Below are 15,001 nucleotides of genomic sequence, written 5' to 3'. Positions count from 1 at the left end.
AATGTGGATCATTCTGACATACATTCAGACTGTGCTTGGCAGGATGTCTTGGCAGCTTGGTGCCCCCTCTCCACCCCCAATTCCCCTTCTCCCCTCCCAACAATGAGTGTCCAGGTTGACCGCACTATAATCATACTTTTACATATAATTGGCTATAGCTTCTCCACTAATCAACCTCAGCCTTCTTCGTCTCCTACCCTTCCCTTTCAGCTTTGCTGAGGTTTCCCCTCCATTATCTGGAGTCCCTCTGGTATTCCTAACACTCCCTCATTTATCGGTCTTTATTTTAAACTGCTTGCCTTTTTCTTATTTTTTTAGGGAAATGTCTTGGAGGCTGTGATTCTGGTCCCATGTCCAGCTCCTGATAGGACGGCTAGGTACACTGCCCGACCAGCCCCACTAACCCTCATCATGCCTCAGAGACCACCCCTCATCACGTGACCCTGTGAACTGGACGGAGCCGGCTTCTGCTAAGCACACCTGTTAGACTCCCGCCCTCCCCTGGTGGAGTGAGCATGCCCTGCTGGGGGTGCGCTGGCAGGTGCCCCCGTGAGCCTCATCTGGGCCCACAGGAAAGACACTCACCCTTCATAGCTGGGAGCTGTGCAGCCCACCAGCCATGAGGCATGGGGTATCTCTGCCAGCAAGGTCACACAGGAGCTCTGAGTGGTTCCCACACGGCATTAGGACACAGATGACAGCAGCCATCTGGGAACCTGGTGTTCCCCTGCCCTGGCCCTGCCAGGCAGCAGCCCTGTGCCCTCTGGCTCTGCGGGCAACTGATGATTCCGCCATGCCTGTCCTGCTAAGCCACCTCCCATCCCACACTGCTGAAGACTTCTCACCCGAGCTCGCACTCCTCTAGGGCAAGCTGGCCTAGAGAGGAGTGCCCTAGGAGTGAGTAGACATGGGGCAGAGCCTTGGGGGTCTGTCAGGGCAGGCAGCGTCCCGTGAAAGGGCCAGAGTCAGGCTTCAAACACTGGACATTAGCCCCTGCCAAGGAGTGTCCTGTGAAAGTCACAATGACCATCCACCACCCCTCCCTGCAGGCCCTGGGCAGGACTGGAGTCCACAGCCACTCCCAGAGAGACCCAAGAACAAATTCAAGAGAAATACAACAGGTAGGGCCATGCGTCAGTTTTGGTGTGTCGTACAGGTATGGGCCAGGTTCATTATTTTGCAAGTGGACATTTAATGTCAGCTTTGTTTATTCTGGGCTCCATAGCTCTACATGTAAATTTCAGAATCCACATATTTAAGTCAGGCATGGTGGCACACACCTACAAACCCAGTACTTGGGAGGCTGAGACAGGAAGATCACAGGTTCCAGGCCACCCTGGGCAACTTAGCAACACTGTCAGCAACTAAATGAGACCTTTTTTTCAAAACAAAAAATAAATAAATAAAAATAAAAAGTGCTCGAGGTGTAGCTGAGAGGTAGAATGCCCTGAATTTAATCCCCAGTACAAAAAGAAGACCTTAGAAGATGGAGAGATCTCCCATGTTCATGGATTTGCAAAATAAATATCTTCAAAATAGCCATACTTCCAAAAGTGATCAACAGATTCAATGCAATACCCATTAAATTACCAAGGTCATTTCTCACAGACATAGAAAAATCAGTCCTTAAATTCATTTGGAACAATAACAATAAAAAAGAATAGCCAAAGTAGTTCTTAGTAACAAAAACCATGCAGGAGGAATCACAATACCTGACTTTAAACTATACTACAAAGCCATCGTAATAAAAACAGCATGGTACTGGCACAAAAGCAGACACATAGACCAATGGAGAAGAATGGAAGACCCAGAAACAAATCCACACACTTACAGCAAATTGATTTTTTACAAAGGGGCCAAAAATATACACTGGAAAAAGATAGTTTATTCAACAAATGTGTTGGCAAAACTGGTTAACCATATGCAAAAAAATGGAAATAAGCCCCACTTCCTCAACCTGCACAAGAGTCAATTCAAGGTAGATCAAAGACTTGGAAATTAGATTAGGAAAAATGGTTACTTTGGCATGAGCACATCTCAGTAGCTGTAACAAACAAAAATCAACTACTGAGAAGGCAGCTCCTTGAAGAAAAAAACTCAACAAAGATATTTACAAACAAAAACACAAAAAAGGGGACCATGATGGGAGAAAGTCCCATAGTCAGAATGCAAGATTCACAGTAAGGAGCCCAGGAACGTGCCTGACCTAGTGTGGCAGCCAGCACCATCTCAGGCCACCAGCCCGAACTGTGACGACCAGCTCCACAGCCCAAGGAATTCAGGCAAGTCAACCAAGGGCTTGAAGGGCAGAAAGTGGTAGAACTCCAACATCTTAAGCAGCCAGCACCATGCTTCAGGGACAAAGGAAAAAATAAAAAAAAATAAAAAAACTCGTGTGCTCACCAGAAGCTGGCACCCACAGTGGTTCACTGTGCCCTCCAGAAACCTGGGCCCACAGGACAAGAGTTAAGCACATTACTCAGCGGATGGCCACCCAGAGCAGCCGCGGGGACGCCAGCAGGCTAAGATCTGGCAGCCCACCCCTGAGGTGGTCAGGATAGAGCCTCGAGAGACACAGGAAAGGCCCATAGTGCCCAGAGCACAGTCCTCACACAGAGCCACAACTTCTAACCAAAACTGCTATATCCAGCAAGGTTATTATTCAAAATTGATGGAGAAATAAACATGTTTCAATATAAGCAAAATAGCAAAAATTTCATGAATACAAAGCCAGCACTAGAGAAAATACTTAAAGAAATAAGCAATAAAGAAGAAAAAAGAAGAAAGTTTCAGAACCAGAGAAGAGATTAATTTTATCAGTGTGTCAACTAAGCAAAGAAGAAATAACATTATATCAAACAGAATATAGAATATAAAGTGACAGGAAACAAAAATCATATCTCAATAGTAACACTGAATGTCAAAGGACTTAACTCACCAATTAAAAACATAGACTGGCAATGTGGATTAAAAAACATAACCCAGACTTCCGGAAAGATGGCGACTGAGAAAAGCGGAGCTTAAGAGCCCCGCTAACAACCAATCTCTATTACCACAAAATCAGCGCCTTTCATAGCCAGAAAACACCATCACCAGAGAAAAAAATCACCAGGCTCCAGAGAGAAAGTGGACTGAGAACAGAGCTCAGAGCCACAGAGGAGACACACCGGCCTCACGCCCGAGGACGCGGCAGCAGCGCCATACTGCCAGTGGCAGCGGCGAGTTCACCGGACGGCTACAGCAAGCCAAGGTGAGCCGCTGCGGAACAGCCAGGCGGGATTTTTCAGCGCAGGGAGCATCTAAAGCTCCCAGTGGATGAGCTCAGCACACGCTGCAGGGACTCAGAGTGGAACACAAAACCAAGAAGAAATAAGCCAGCCTCACGGCCGAGGGCATAGCAGTGGCACCATATTGCCACCGGTGGCAGCAGCAGAGAATTCACCGAGTCCAGTACAGCTACATCTGCGAACTCAAGAACAGTGAGTCAAATTGCGGGCCACAGAGGAGAAATCCCAGTACTGCACTCCCTGGGACTTGACCCAGTGGGGGAGGGGCGGTGGCAGAGATATCACACCATAGGAGAACGTGCAACCTGGCACCCCCCATAGTTTAAAGCAGCCTCTATCGACTCTCTGGGTCGGAGACTCTGTGATACAACCCAGTAAAGGAGTAGTGGGGTCTGAGATACTACTGACTCGAGATCCAGAGCACCTTAAGTGAAGTCATAGTGACCCAAGGGAAGAACCCAGAGAAGGCACAAACTTCCAAAATCATGGGAAAAAGGAATAACACTGGAGCAATGAATGCCCACAACCCCACAACATCAGAACCCGACAAAACTGAAAATCAGAGATTTCTAAAAGATCAAATCAGGAAAATAACTGTAGAAATAATAGAGTTGCTTCGAAAAGAACTCAGAGAGAGCCAAAAAGAGATAAAGGATGCAATTAATGAAGTAAAGGCCGCAATTCAAAGCACAAACAACCGAATAGACCACATGGAGAACAGAATCTCGCTCTTAGAAGATGATCATTCCAAAAATGAACGCATAGTTTCTAATCTAGAAAAAAATATCCAACAGCAGGAATCTGACATTGAAGAAATATGGGCCCATTTTAAGAGAGCTAACCTAAGAATAATTGGAATAGAGGAGGGAAAAGAAGGTGAAACCAAAGGGATCAACAATCTCTTCAAGGAAGTAATAGCAGAAAATTTTCCAAACATAAGGCAAGAGGTCGATACACAGGTCCAGGAAACTTATAGAACTCCCTTTAGACAGGATCGGAGAAGAGGATCCCCATGCCACTGAATTGTCAAAATGACCAATGTGGAAGCCAAGCAGAGAATCTTAAAGGCAACAAAAACAAAGGGCCAAGTGACATTCAGAGGCAAACCAATTAGAATCACTCCAGACTTCCCAAACCAAGTCATGAGAGCCAGAAGGGCTTGGAGTAACATATTCCAAACTCTGAAAGAAAACAACTTCCAGCCAAAAATTTCCTACCCAGCAAAACTTTCTATCAAATTAGATGGGGAAATAAGAAGCTTCCATGACAAACAGAAACTGAAGGAATTTATGTCTTCAAAACCAGCGCTAGAGAAAATACTCAAAGAGATTAACTACAAAGAAGAAATAGGTAACACACACCAGAACCAGAGAAACAAGATTTTCCATCCAACAGACAACTAAGATTGGTTATCTGTGGAGATTCATTATTTATGTTAGTCTTTTACCTATCTCTAAAGGGTATTGTTTGCCTTTATTGTTGTTAATTTTTAGGATTTCTAGTTGGAATATTAATATACCTTCAGATATAGCATTTGGAAATATTTTATCCCATTCTATTAGTAACTGTTAACTCTGTTTACATTGTCTTTGGATATACAATTTTTTTTTATTTTTTAGGGAGTTTGTATACTCCTCTGTTGCCTGTACCATTGAAATCATATCCAAGAAATCGCTGCCAATTTCAATGCTGTGAGGTTTTATGACCCAGATTTTCTCCTAAAAGTTTATAGTCTTAAGATTTATATTTAGGTCTTTTATCTATTTTGAGTTAATATTTGTATATGGGATTAGGTAAGGGTCCAATTTTATTTGTTTCCATGTAATTATTATTTTTCAACAATATTTAGTTAAAAGATTATTATTTCCACCACCAAATGTTCGTGGAAACCTTGTCAAAAATAACTTGACAATATAGGGAAGAATTTAGCTCTAGGCTTTTATTTAACTCCAATGGTTTATATATCTGCCTTTAGAATAGTACTACACTGTTTCAATTATTGTAGCTTTATATGGTTTGAAATCAGAAAATATACATCTTCTAGCTTTGTTCTTCTTCGAGATTGTTTTGGGTATCTAGAGTTCATATTCCATATCAGGATAGATTTTTTTCTGAAAAATAAATAAATAAATGTATGATAGCAAGCCTGAACCAACCAGTAGAAAGCTAAGAAATAGAAACAGCAATAAAAATTCTGCCATCAAAGAAAAGCTCAAGCCAGGCGTGGTGGCGCAGGCTTGTAATCCCCGCATTTGGGAGGCTGAAATAGGAGGACCGCAGTTCGCAGACAGCCTCGGCTACTTAGTGAGGCCTTTTGCAACTATGTGAGACCCAGTTTCAAAATAAAGAATAAAATATATAGCTTGGAGGTAGAATACTCCTGGGTTCCATCCCCGATACTGCAAAAAAAGAAAGAGAAAGAAAAGCCCAGGCCCAGATGGGTTTCCAGCTAAATGCTACAAAACTTTCAGAGAATAACTAATTTCAATACTTCACGACTTATTCCAGGAAATCAAAAGAGATGGAATTCTTCCAAACTCCCTACGAGGTCAGTATCACATTAATGCCAAAACCAAATAAAGATACCCCCAAAAAAGAAAATAACAGACCAATATCTTTGATGAACATAGATGCAAAAATTCTAAACAAAATACTAGCTATATGCATTTTAAACAATATCAAGAGAATTTTATACCATGACCGACCACGTTTGTTTCATCCCAGAAAAGCAAGGCTGGTTCAACATACACAAATCAATACATGCTATTTACCACATAAATAGAACTAAGAACAAAAACCACATGATCAAATCAATAGTTGCTGGGGAAGCATTTGACAAAATCTAACACCCATTCATGTTAAAAAAAAAAACTGCAAAAAATTGGAATAGAAGGAACATGTCTCAACATCATTAAGGCAATATACAATACACCCAAAGCCAACATCATATTGAATGGGGAAAAACTGCAAGAATTCCCTCTAAAATCAGGATAAGAGAAGGATTCCCACTATCACCACTCCTTTTCAATATAGTCCTCAAGATTCTTATCACAGCAATAAGACAAGAGAACGATATCAAAGGAATTCAAATAGGAAAAGAGAAATTAAAATTGTCCTTATTTGCAGATGACATATCCTTTATCTAGAAGACCCAAAGAACTCAACCAAAAGACTGCTGGAGCTGATTAACCAATTCAGCAAAGTGGCAGGATACAGTGAATCCACAATGAATGAAAGAAAGAAAGAAAGAAAGAAAGAAAGAAGCCAATTCCATTCACAATAACCTCAAAGTCAACAAAATACCTAAGAATAAACCTAACCAAAGACATAAAAGACCTCTACAATGAAAATTATAAAACATTAAAGAAAGAAATTGAAGAAGACCTTGGAGCAGGCATGGTAACACATGCTTATAATCCTAGCATTCAGGAGACTGAGACAGAGGATCGTGGGTGACAGAAAGCCTCAGCTACTTAGTGAGGCCCTTCAAACTCAGTGAGACCCTGTTTCAAAAATAAAAACACTAAAAGAAATAGGGCTAGGGATGTAGCGCAGTACAATCCCCTTGGGTTACATCCCCAATACCACAAAAAATAAAACATTGAAAGATGGAAAGATCTCCCTTTTTCATGGATAGACAGAATAAATATTATCAAAATGGTCATTCTGTCAAAAGTGATCTACAGATTCAATGCAATTCTTGTCAAAATACCAACAACATTCTTCATAGACCTAGAAAAATCAGTCATGAATTTTATATGGAGAAAGAAAAGACCCAGAATAGCCAAAGCCATTCTCAGCAATAAGAACCATGCAGGAGGTATCATAACCCCTGACTTCAAATTATTCTACAGAGCAATAGTAGTTAGAACAGCATGGTATTGGCAGAACAATAGACACACAGACCAATGGAGCAGAACAGAAGATACACAAACAAACCCACACACTAAAAGTGTGTGACGGGGGGCCAAACTCATACGCAGGAGAAAGACAGCCTCTTCAACAAATGGTGCTGGGAGAACTGGCTATCCATTTGTAGAAAGATGGAACTAAATCCTCACCTCTCACCATGCTCAGGAATCAACTCGAGATGGATCAAAGACCTGGAAATCATACCAGAGACTGTGAAGCTCGTAGAGGAAGGCATGGGCTCAACACTCCTACATACAGGCACAGGCAGTAACTTCAACAAGACCTCCAAAGCACAGGAAATTTTAAAAATTAACAATGCCGGGCATGGTGGCGAACGCTTGTATTCCTTGCGCTTGGGAGGTGGAGACAGAAGGATCACGCAGGTTTGAAGCCAGCATCACTGGCTTAGGAGACCCTGTTTCCAAATTAAATATAAAATAGGTCTGGGAGTGTAGCCCGGAGGTAGAAGGGCTCCATCCCCAGTATCACCAAAAAAAAAAAAAAAAGAAAGAATTAACAAGTGGGTGGCATCAAGCTAAAGTTTCTGCTCATCAAAGGAAACCATCAAGAGCCTAGAAAGAAAGCCTACAGAATAGATCTTTACCAGCTACCACTCTGTTAGAGGACTAATATAGTATATAAAGAGCTCAAAGACTACACTAGCAAAACAAATAGCCCAATCAAGAAATGAGCAACTGGATTGAACAGACACTTCACAAAAGAAGAGATACAAAGGACCAATAGATACATGAAAAAATGTTCAACATCACTAGCCATCAAGGAGACACAAATCAAAAATATGCTGAGATTCCATCTAACCCCAGTCAGAGTGGCAAGCTGAAAGAAATCAAATAACAACAAATGCTGGCGAGGATGCGGGGAAATAGGAACTCTATTATACTGTTGGTGGGAGTGAAAACTAGTTTCAGCCACTATGGAGATCAGTGTGGAGAGTCCTTAGAAAACTCAGAATGGATCCACCATATGATCCTGCTCTACCACTCCTGGGATCTTTCTAAAGGGGTTAAAATCAGAGAACTACAGTAACATATGCATATCCATGTTGATAGCAGCACAATTTCTAATATCTAAAATATGGAACCAACCTAGGTCTCCTTCAACAGATGAATGGATTGCAAAATTATGGGAAATATACACAATGGAATTCTTATTTTTTATTTTATTTTATTTTTTGTGGTACTAGAAATGGGACCCAGGGGTATTCTACCTCTGAGCTACACCCTTGGCCCTATTTTTGATTCTTTATTTTGAAACAGGGTCTCACTGAGTTGCAAAGGGCCTCACTAAGTAGGTGAGGCTGTCCATGAACCCAGATCTCCTATCTCAGCCTCCCAAATGCTGGCATTACGAGTGTGTGCCACCATGCCCGGCTCACACAATGGAATTCCACTCAGCAATAAAGGAGAAGAGAATAATGTCATTTGCAAGAAGATGGAAGGACCTGGAGAACGTTATGTTAAGTGAGATCAGCCAAGCTCAGAAGGAGAAGGGACATGTGTTTTCTGTAATATGCTCAAACTCAGGAGTATTAGGGATACAGCGGGACTCCAGCTGATGGAGGGGAAACCTCAGCAAAGCCAGGAAGGAGACGTAGGGGAGGAAGAAGGCGGAGGTTGATTAGTGGAGGAGCTACATCTGAATATGTGTATACGTGTGAATGTGGCATTGTTGACCTGGACACTCAGTGTTGGGAGGGAGGGAAAGGGGAAGCAGGGAGGGCATCAAGTACTGTGGGAATGTGTGCCACTGTAAACATGATACACATTTAGATGTGAGACTATAGTGCACCAATAAAATAAAAACAATTTCTAAAGACTTGGAAATTAGACCAGAGACTTTGAGGCTCCTTGAAGAGAGTATAGGTCCAACACTGCAACATACAGGCACAGGTAAAAAATCTCCTCAACAAGACCCCAAAGGCACAAGAAACTAAAAGGCAGATCAATGCGTGGGATTGCATGAAACTGAAGAGCTTCTGTACAGCAAAGGAAACTGTCAAGATCCTCAATCGAGAGCCAACAGAATGGGAGGAGATTTTTTCCACCTACTCCTCCGATAGAGGACTAATATCTAGAATATACAGAGAACTCAAGAAACTCAGCACTAAGAAAACAAGTAACTCAATCAAAACATGGGAAAGTGAACTAGATAGACACTTCACGAAGAGGAAGTTGTGTCCCGTAGGCTGGTGTCTTCTGGTCCTCGACCCATGCTCCTCTGGTGCCCACACGTCCTCTCGCCTCTTTTTATCAGTGTCCTATCATTTTGCCTCACAGGTCCTGCGTGTATTTGATGTAAGCCTTTCTTTTCCATGCTATTGTCAATAGTAGTTTCTTTCTACATTTTTTATTTACAACTATGCATTGCTAATATACAGAAATACTTCCAATACATACTTGTAAATCGACTTTATAGTCTGCAGTTTTGCTTGATGTACTTATTAACCAAGGACCAACCGCTTCCAGAAACAGACAGTGTCCCTCATTCCCAAGTCTGTGTCCTCATGCCCTCTAGCTGGGCTGTGCCCTGGCTGAGCTTTCCAGGAAGAGGCCGAACCGCGCTGAGGACAGAGGGCACCTTTACCTTACTTTCCATATTTATGGGACCTTTTACTCCTTAGTCATTAGCTATGGTGTTAAACTATACATTTTTATCAATTCCATATTATGGACGGAATTGTGTCCCTCCCCCAAAACAAAATATTGAGACACTGAAACCCTAAGCCCTACTATGACCATTTAGAAATGGGTCCTTTAAGGGGGGGATTAAGATACAATGAAGTCGTGAGGGTGGGGCCTGACCTGACAGGGGTGGGGTCCTTGTCAGAAGAAGAAACCCCAGAGCGTGAGTTCCCATTCCCCATGTTCCTCCCTCCCCCTCTCATCTCTTGTGTGCGTTTGTGTGTCTGTCTATCTCTCACACAAACAGAGGGAAAGCCACATGGGAGACAATGTAGAGGTGTTCACCTACAAACCAGCAACAGGATCCTCGGCAGGAAGCAGCCCTGCAGACGCCATGACTTTGGACTTCAGCTCCTAGAACCCTGGGGAGTACCCGTGTGCTGTTGGGGCAGCCCAGCCTGCAGTGTTTCTTTGTGGCGGCCCAGGCCAAATGAGACAATGGCCTTTATCAATTTAAGGAAGATTTCTTGTTGTATTCTGGGTTTGCTGAGTTTATTTTTTGTTTTAATTATAAATGGATACTGAATCTTGGCAGTTTTTCTACCCCAGCTAAGATGACTGTGCTCTTTGGTATGTGAGTTACAGTGGCTAATTATTTGCTCTTGAACCAGCCTTGAATTCCAGGTTACCCCTCCTTAGACACAATGACACACTGTCTTCCACCTGCTGTGCATACAGTGCGCACGCGCGCACACACACACACACACACACACACACACACACTCCAATGGATGAGCAGGCTGGTGTGCCCACGATGCTCAGCTGATTCCCCAGCTCTCCCCTCCCTGAAAACCCTCTTCCCTCAAACTCACAAAACCCACACTGCTCCTCCTACATTATTAACAATCTCTCCTCAACTCAAGAAGAAATCCTCTCCTGTCAAACGCTTGGCCTTGACAATTGGGAGCATTTGCCTATTCAGCTAGTGTCCCACTTGACACCCAAGCTCGGTCTGAAGGCCAGTGCTGGTGTCTGCATGGAGGCTGGCTCTGCCCTCCTCCTCCTCGCTCCGGGGAGGAGTTCGCGCTGAGCAGCAGTGCAGCCCACGGTGCCTCCCATAGGGCTGGGGCAAGATAGAACACCAAGAAGAGAACCCGGGTCTCCTAGGAGCCACCGCGTTCCCTGACCTGCAGAGTGCGGGTGCTGAGACCCCCGAAGTCCCCTCGGCTGGCGGCCTTTTCTAGTTTGTCCATTCATCCACCCACCCACCCGCCCCCAATAGCAGGTGCCTGGTAAGGTGTGGTGGGAAGGCCTTGTTCTGGGTAGAATAGGTATTGGCGAGGCGCTGTCCCCACCTTGCTGACCTGGGTGCCACCCCTACTGCACACGCTCCATGGGCAGAGATCCAGGAAGGTGCTGCTGCCTGGGGAAGCTGGGTCCTGGGCCGAGGCTCAGCAGCTCTTCCACAGATAGCAATGGACATGTAGCCCTGGGGATTGCAGGCAGTATCCATGGTGACAGAAAAGAGCAAACAGAAGCATCATTCCACAGCCAATGGCACTTGCTTTAAAAGCCACCATCATCCTTCCACAGGCCCAGGTGCCTCCGGGGGCTACAGAACCCAACCCCAGCAACCACACACATCCACGATGCTCCTGAGAGTCCACACAGAAAGCAGAGTGAGAAGGTACATGACGTGCAGGTGGAGCTCCCAGCCTAACATGAGAGCCCTGCTAAGACCACTCATGTGCTCGCTCAAGGCAGAGAACACCTACCAGCTCCTTGTTTCCAGGGGATGATCTGGAAAGATCTCCGCCTGACTGGAAGATGCAGTGGGTCTCATCTCTGTGATACAAGAACAAGTTGCTGTGGTGTATGCATGTCATGTGTTTTGATACACCCTGACCTTGCCCAGACAGAGATAATCACCCCGTGCTTTACCAATCCACAGACATGTGTGGTCACCCTGTGCCGCAGAGAAGATCTCCTAGGTGTAGTCTGGTGCTCAGGTAGGTTCTGCCCTGCAAACAAACAGGGAGACACACACACACACACACACACACACACACACACCATTAACTCATGCATATCTACACAAACACACATCTCCACACATACCATTCACACACACACACATCTACAAACACACAAACATCTATACACACATCTACACACACACCATTCACACACATACACACATGTACACACACATGTACACACATGCCATCCTTCACACACACACACACACACACACACCCTCATACATAGCCCAGGAGGAGCGGAGCTTCGCAGCAGAGCCATGCAGCAGAGCAGGGTCTTGGCCCGCTCCCAGCCTCTCCCCTCCAGGCAACACTTAAGCACTTAGCTCTCTGATATCCTTGGGACATTTAAAAGCATTTATTATATCCACAAAATGAGAAAATGTCAATAAATACCTCCAAATTTGAAATTATATACGTAGCTTTCTTTGAGCACAATTTAGTAAACATGAAAGCATACACCAAGGACCTTCCCTCTGAATCCTTTTATAATGTAATGATGTTAATCGAATATTTTCTGCACATGGCAGAAACTACTTCCCTCCCCAAGATGAGAGGGACGCGATGGAGCGCAGCTGTTAGACTCTTTGGCCAAACGGACTGAACCCAACCCCAGCACTGACCCTGACTCCCTGGGGTGCCAGCCAGCCAGCTCTCTTCTGCCAGGGGTGATAAGCGTACCACCCAAGTAGAATGTGCAAAGTCAACGAGACAGCAGCCTACACCGGCACCTCGCACTGCCTGCCGTTGCTATCTACAAACTGAAACCTCCCAGAAAAAAAGTCTCCCTCTGATCATGTGTGTGCAGCGTGCACACAGATGGTGCATACTAAATGCCCGGCTCGATGGCTGTATTCTGGAAATGAGTTAAAGCATCACACCGTTAATAACAGCTCCCTCTGCGCCCCCTCCTCTCCCTCCTCCCAGGCTGTTAGTGTCAGGGCATCTCCTTTTTAAAGTGTGTTTGTTTCCACTTAAGCTTGCGCCGAGTTCCTCTCATCCATTTTTAATCTGCGTGGCGTGGAGGAAGCCGTGCTAATGGCTCCTCATCTAATAAGAGAGGCGCAGAAGCTCTCGCATCAATCTGCCTCCTCGTTTCCAGCAGCCCATCACACGTCGCAAACACCTGGCAAGAACTTCGGAGCTGAACTTCGATTTATATTTCTGCTACATCTAATTTAAGCCATTGTTCTCGCAGCTGGTGGAGAGGGGGCCGTGACACTGGGGCCGCGAGCTGGGGTCTGCACAGGGAGGAGCTGCGCAGAGCTGGGAACCGGCTGGGCGGAGGCTGGTGGGCTCTGGCCACGAGCGTTCTCTAATAAGGCTCTTTCCTCCCTCTTCAACCTGGCCTGCTCTGCTGGTCAAGGGTAGAACAGTGTCTAATGCTGACACCACTGGGAACAGTCACGATAGCCCAGGCAAGGGCTTTGTGTCTTCGTTTACAGTGTAGCCTCCTGTCCTCAACCCCCTGACCGCACAAGCTTCCTAAGGTGCCTGCCATCCCACAATCCCACACTTTGGCACTGCCCTGGCCTCTCCTGGGAGCACCCTCTCCACCTCCCAGATTTCTCAAGCCAAGCTCCAGCAGGACCCAGAGCCTCCGCTGGCCCTCGGTCAGCAGGCTGGAGGACATGTGCCTGGGAGGAGGGCCTTCCCTGCCTCCAGGGCTAACACAGCTCCCTCCTGCCAGGGCAGATCTGCCTCCGGCCTCACTGGCCTCCAGTAATCAGAGAGGCTGGGTAAGGGTACCTTCTCCCACGTGTTCAGAAAGCAAAACAAGACCCCCGTCCTGCCCCACACCAAGCACAAAGGTGGTTCCAGATGGAGTGAAGTCCTCCCCATGAAGAGAACTCTGGAAGATTCGTAACACAACTTTAAAACATGCTTGTGACAGTGTGTCAGGGAAGCGTTTCTTGAAGACACAGTCTACGAAACAGATATGAACTCAGTAACGCTGATGTTAATTCCCGTATAAAACATGAAACACCCCAGATGAGGCGCACAGCAAGCTGTGGCCGGCAGGTGCTGGCCACGCTGACCACTGAGGAGCCGACCACTCTGAGGGCGCCCACCGGTGTGTGGGCGGCTCTGCCATGGCTGTGGGGCACCCCCTGCACCCGAGGCCTCGGGGACAGATGTCAGGGAGAAGCAGTCAGGCCAGGGCCTGAGGCCACGCTCCCTGACGGATGTCACGTCCGCTCGTCCAGCCACCCTGACCGCCGGCTCCTCGCCAAGGTGCACCCACAAAACAGGTCAACCAAAGAACTGGGGAACAACCCACCTTCCAAGAAGAGTAATTAATGGAATGCCAAATGAGAAGCAGCGAGAGTTTTGAATAAATGTAGAAACTCAGTTAGAAGAGCAAAATATTAGCATTTGTCCAACATAATTATTTTCTTGGAAACCGTCGGTGATTAATAAGGCACATTATAAATATGCTCTTGTGCATCAAATTTCATCTCTCCGGTCTAATTAACATGCTAGGGAATTGCTCTTTTGGTGGGTAAAGACATTTAAAATATATATTTCATGAAATCAGAGTTATTTGTCATAAACTCCAAGAGGAAAAAATAAAATATGGTGAATACTAGTCACTTAAGTGCTTTATTACATGACTAGATTCCAATAAATCGTTTATTCTGGTTGTGCAGGCAGGAATGGAATTGTGGGATGCAGGACTCTGCCGCCCCTCCCAGCCCGCGCCTCCGGCCGCCCCAGTGTCCAGGTCCAGTCTGACCCGCTTCACACAGTCACATGCAGAGCCCTGAAGATGAGGCCGAGTCAGAGCTCCACCTAGGGCTCCGAGGGGAACCGGGATTGCAAAAAGAGCGTTCTGTAGGGCGCACGGGGTGGGGGTTATGCAGACCAAGCTGGACAGGGAGAGAGGGCAGAGCCGGACATCATGAAAAGGCAGGATTCGGGACACGTCCCAAGCTGGCTGGTTGGGGAACACCGCTCCTTGTCCTGGAGGGGAGATTTTTGCCTCTCTCAGAGTCCCAAAAGGGGGGCTCCTTCTGTGAGAAGAAAAGGAGGCTGGGGAGGACCCAGCTCCGCTCACTCACGGGGTGGCTGCCAGGGCTCGTGGCCTCTGCAGTAGACACTGCTGCCTGGCACCACACAC

This window comes from Muscardinus avellanarius (assembly GCF_963383645.1).
Source record: "Muscardinus avellanarius genome assembly, chromosome: 11".
Classification (NCBI taxonomy): domain Eukaryota; kingdom Metazoa; phylum Chordata; class Mammalia; order Rodentia; family Gliridae; genus Muscardinus; species Muscardinus avellanarius.
This window is presented reverse-complemented; position numbering follows the sequence as displayed.